General features: G+C 37.2%; 1 protein-coding gene across 3 annotated transcripts in view; it reads right to left on the reverse strand.

Moving 5' to 3' along the window:
* The window catches only part of BNC2 (basonuclin 2), a 453,480-nt gene that overhangs the window by 312,611 nt on the left and 134,869 nt on the right, over window positions 1-6,000 (reverse strand). The gene's annotated exons all lie outside the window — the stretch shown is intronic.

Genomic DNA, 6,000 nt, shown 5'->3' on the forward strand with positions numbered 1-6,000 from the left:
CCCTACCCCTTTTTTCTATCAGTCCCTGCAGTCCTCTTCTTTCCCAGGTATCCTACCCCCCACTCCACACACACACTAACAACACAAAAATCAACTGGCATGCAGCAGCAAGCACCTGCAGTAATAGACTCTTTTATTAAAACTGTTATTCTGCAAGACTTGAAATTCCCCGTGGACCGGGCCATGTCAAAGCCGATATAATTAACTAGAGGCTCAGCAACGGATCAATTACCAGACAAGCAAGTGATAGTGAAATCAATGAAAGATCATCAGCCACATTATCAGTGTTGCAACTCATTAGGGCAAAACTGAGAAATGTGCTCAAAGCGAGCCCAAGCAAGGTGGCATTACAAAACAAAGGGCTAATTTGGAGACCCTGCTGTGAACAATCTGTAACAGAATTAGCCTTTTTTCCCCCTAAACTGCACAGCTCCGTAACTAAGTGTGACAGACTGAGAGAAGCAGTTTATTAAGACACCAACCCCAAGTTTATTTAGTTCATAAACTCTCTCCTAGAAAATCAATACAGTCTGTACAGGGTTATTAGGCTGACTAGCTAATACATCCAAATCTAGTCTGCCCAGCCAGCAGTCTTCTGACAAAATGCTACCCAGTATAGGCAAACTGAGCTCTTCCAGACACCAAGGACTCAGGTGTCTCTGACTGAAACAGGTCTGCAATATAACATGTTATTGCCACAACACAAGCCTTAAAACACCAGGATAGCTTTGTAAGGTTTAAAAAATATTTTTCATAGCAAATATACAAAACTGCATCTGCTAAATGCATTTGCTCAAACAAAATCTTAACTACTTCGTAACACAACTTTACAAAGAGGACAAGCTTTGTCACAAAAAGAGACAACAATTAATCCAAACTCAATAATAAATAAATAAAAAGATTGTAAGTTTCTCTAACACTCATTTTTTACTAAATTTTTGAAGAAAACATTTGACCCCTCTATAAATCCTCAAGATACATGATCTGAACTTCCACATATAATATAATGTGTAGAACCTTTGATGTCAGGATTATTTCTATCTAGCAAGTGGGGGACACCTGTATCGTTTCACCAACACAGGTACAAAAAATACACCTACACGGCACAAAGATGTCTTTTGAGTTTTTTTGACTGGCTACATAGTCTGACAACTATGGAATAAGTCTTTGGAATCATTTGTATGAAAATTATTTAAAACTAGAAGGAAGGAGACAGGTATCACTTCCACAATAATTGCTTTTTGCTGCTGATTCTAAGTATTTCAGGTTAAAGAATCAGAAGCACTTAAAGGCCATCTGTTGGCTTTCCCACATTTACTGATAGTGTGAAAGGGACCATGGCGATGGTGAAGTCCACCAAACTAGGTTTCACTGCATCCAAGTTAAAGACATGGCAGGAATGTGAATACCTACCCCATGACACAACACATAAGCAAAAATATACTTAAACACAGTAAGAAGCTCAAAAATATTTTACAATGGTAAAACAGATTGGAGAACTGAAGGGAAAAAAAGACAATGGTTCTGGAAGTGATTTCTGATGTTGACGATGTTTTAACATTTAAAATCTTCCAAGAAAAGGATTGCACTATAACATGCATTTTGTATACTGGCTCTAAGATACTAAATCCTAAACTTAAAAAAAAATCTTTATTTTCACATGACTACAGTTAAAATTCAATTTATAGATTGCTGTAATTAAACATTTTCCCTGTAACTTTCGAACTGATACCTTATTAAGCATTTCATAGCTCACGTTTTTGTGTAATATGTAAAAAAGTCAGACATATATTCCAAACCTGTGCTATAGGTGTCATGGTTTAGATAGTAATTAAAAGTTGTAATTGCAGGAAAATTTTACTTTTTAAAACCTTTTTGCATATAACTAAACACTGTGCATGCACCCTCAATGAGATCCAATTAGTTACAAAAAATTTGCATTTCAGTTAGTGTGGGATAACAAGACTACAGGGAGGCACAGTGCAATTCCACCAGCAGAGTAAAAAAGTGTGTTCTTTCTTGTTAGCTCTGTAAGCAATAATTCCCACAACCACTTAAAATGTTACTGATCTTTTCAATACTTGAGTATTACGGTGGGTTTTGGGTTTTTCCCTCAATTTTCTTTTTTAAAAAAATCAGATGTTGGTGTACACAAATCAGCCACAGTGAATACATAAAAATGCAAGTGGGCAAAGAATTTTGTTTTGCATGTATGTTTGTGGGGTGTTCCCTTTGAGGGGAAGGAGATATTGCATACTTTTTCTTCTTTCTACTTAAATTCTTTAAAAGCACATTGCTAAAATAAGTTCTGTAATTGGGGGCAAAAAAAAACCTGACTGAGTTCTATGTAAATATATAAGATGTTATGATAAAAGCATACATTTACTGCACTGAGAATGTACTGTAGGATTTTTTTGTCTCCAACAATGTAAATCCTGCACAAATATAAAATAAATGTATAGTTTATGTATACAATTTAACAAGCATCTCTATAACTTCTGCTGGTTCACAGAACAATACCTGTAATTCCCTGGGTTCAGTTCAGCAACTGTTAACAGATTCCATAATCTGTAATATGCTCTGCCTTTGCTCTTCTTTTATTCACTATTCATTTTCAAGGCTTGGTTAAGTACAGAGCGGGGTTAAAGATCAGTGGTTTTTCATGTGACACACGCTGGTATTCATTTAATGGCTTGTCAAGACAAAACTGTCCCTGTTCTTGCCAAAATAATAAAAATGATGCTCCACATCGCATGACAATCAGCACTTCCTTATGACGAAACAACTCGAGCTTTTGTAATTCACTTATTTTATAGAAAAAAAAAATGTTAAAAACTGGCCACCCAATCTTATATGTGGAAATCAGGTTGCCATTCTTGAAGAAGAGTTTTAAAATGTTTTGCCCTCTCCTAATTCTAGAGCAACATGTAAACTAGTTTCTAATCAAATCAGACTTTACCATATAAAAATAATGCTGAAGCTACAAATTCATATGGCATTAAGGTGTATAACTTAATATATGCAAATTATGCAGAAGCAGCAGGCTGGACTCAGTCACAGAGGTAGGGGAACCAATTGAGGAAATGTCATTTTTCTTGAGAACAAAGTATGGGACTTGCTTTGCAACATCTGTTGGGCTGTGTGAAATGTTAACAGATGTCTTAAGTGAAAAAAGGAAAAAGAAGTAATAAAGGAAACCTCTTCTGAACAGATAATCCACCCAAATTTCCATATTCTTGACGAAAAAAGTTGACAGCAACCTTTTTCCCTTGTGAAACCTGCCATCCTTACTTTATTGTGTAAAGTTTCATTTTCTATGTGAAGGGGGAAAATTTTTTTTCCTCACTATAAAGAAATGAATAGAAAAGAAGTAAAACAATAATTTCAACTCAGGTTTTCCCTTTGTAAAAAATTACACTATAATCTAAGCTCCCTGTTTTCCCTTGACATATGTAAACAGATGGAAAGATAGTAAAAAGTTCACCCCCCTACCCAAAAAAAAAAAATACACATACACACACACACACACACACACACACACACACACAAAGATGAAATATTACTCTACTATGCTTACATTAACTCTACTGGCATGGAGTGGGGAGAAGGAGGAAGAGTAAAGAGTAGCTTATAAGATAAAGTTCTGATATTAAGTCATCTCTACTGATAGAGGTACTCATCTTCACAATTAAGATTCACCTATCATTAGCCAGGCCTGGTGTCGGATTCCTGTAATCCCAGCTACTCAGGAGGCTGAGGCAGGAGAATCACTTGAACTTGGGAGGTGGCAGTTGCAGTGAGTCAAGACTGCGCCACTGCACTCCAGACTGGGCAACAAGGGTAAACTATATGTCTAAGAAAAAAAAAAAAAAAAATGATTCACCCATCATTTACACCTAAGTCTTTGCACTCTCCAACTGGCTCCTAATTTCCTTTCATTATCATCCTTATAAGAGGAGGTCAGTCAGCAGTAAAGCTTGATATTCATGAAAAATTTTGAAGTATACTAGTTGGATCTCTGTATTTAAACTTTAAGGAACCTAGACAACTACTTTCCTAGTTAACAATTCTCTTTTGTGTTTCAATTTACATATGATCTAGCCTAAGCCTAAATGTAGTAGGCTTTCATTCCAATTAACATGTTGATGCATGCATGCCAACTACTGAATCTAACCTAGCGCCTATCTGTGAATGAACTATACACCTATCTGCTTCTATACGTCTTCTTCTTTGGGAACACCATATTCTACTGCTTATTCTCTTAAAAACCTGGGACATGAATTTGGGTTAACAGCTTAAAGATGAACACATTCAAAATGCACTTAAGGGTCTTTACAGATTCAAATAAGGAAAGAAAAAACTTGTGTCACCTCTGATTGCCAGGCTCAATCACTGGCTCCTTTCTGTTAGAATTATACATGTTACTTCATATTTACAACTATACCTTCTCCAGATGGTTCTGGCCACCCTGACTGGGCATTTTAACATAAAGAAGGCTTCATCAGAACAGCCTGAAGATTTGATGGGGCAAGGTCATGGTCCAAGTTGCAGGCATGCCTTCAGTTTTCAGTTGGTTTGGTTTATTCCAAAGTACTGTGAGTACTAGATGGTCCAATGTTTACTCAGAAGAACACGATATCCGAGCACGTGACAAAAATAAATAACCATTCACCTATACGGAGGGAGAAAGCTTGTGTACTGAAGACTTCCTTATATGCCCTTAGACCAAGAGAGGAAAATAGGCCTTCTAACATAAGGCTGGAGAAGGACACAGGGTCAAATCACTTTAAACAGTGGCACAAACATCCCCCATAACGAAATGTTATCTAAAAGCTTCAACCTTCTCAGCAAAAGGGAGAAACTGCTCTGGTTGACTCGTGTGTCTGTACCAGGTAAAACAATCAATATAATACAGTATCTGCTGACAACCTAATCAGGGGCTCAGTTTCACAGAAACACATGGAGGAAATATCCAAAAGCCATAATCCCTTGATGCACTACAAAAATATAAAAATAAAAGGATTTGAGTAGGGTATGGTAGATGAAGTAGTTTACAAAATGTTAGGGAATGATCAATCCTTAGACTCAAGATATTTGCAGATATAAAAGCAGCTGAGGTCAGCATGAATCTTGTGCCTACAAAAGGTCAAACATTTTACCTACCTTGTTTTGGTTTGAAAAAAGAAAAGTGACTTTTATTAATCTTCTCTCAAGTGCAAACAGTAACAGTGGCTTCTTTCTACCAAACCTATATTCAATGTTTTATGAGAAAATCCAGAAGTAAAAGAACAAGTGATGGCTTTACTTAAATGAATTAAAAACAAACAAACAAAAGACGCTGGGGGCACACGCAATGGGAAATTACTTTCACATGAACATGAAAGTTGCAAGAATTATAAAGGTAGTGTTAATTCATTTTTTGTTTTTGTTTTTTTGTTTTTTGAGACAGGATCTCACTCTGTCTTCCAGGCTGGAGTACAGTGGCGTGATCTCGGGTAACTGAAAGCTGTGCTTCCTGGGTTCAAGCGATTCTCCTGCCTCAGCCTCCCAAGTAGCTAGGATTCCAGGCACCTGCCACCAAGCTCAGCTAATTTTTGTATTTCTGGTAAAGACAGGATTTCACCATTTTAGCCAGGCTGGTCTCGAACTTCTGGCCTCAAGTGATCCACCTGCCTTGGCCTCCCAAAATGCTGGGATTATAGGTGTGAGCCACCACACTCAGCAAAGGTAATGTTAATTTATTTATTTACTTCCTTCTACAGTCTGTGGACCAAGAAGCTTGCAGTCCCATTAAAGATATGATAATAATGGTCTAAATAACTGTCAGAAAAAAATATTGAGATTCACCAACATCCAAGAAAATTACGTTGCAGGCTGGGCACGGTGGCTCACACCTATAATCCCAGCACTTTGGGAGGCTGAGACAGGCGGATCACTTGAGATCAGGAGTTCAAGACCAGCCTGGCCAACATGGCAAAATCCCATCCCTATTAAAAAAAA

Source organism: Cebus imitator, unplaced genomic scaffold (genome assembly GCF_001604975.1).
Source record: "Cebus imitator isolate Cc_AM_T3 unplaced genomic scaffold, Cebus_imitator-1.0 Scaffold183, whole genome shotgun sequence".
In the NCBI taxonomy this organism is placed as follows: Eukaryota; Metazoa; Chordata; class Mammalia; order Primates; family Cebidae; genus Cebus; species Cebus imitator.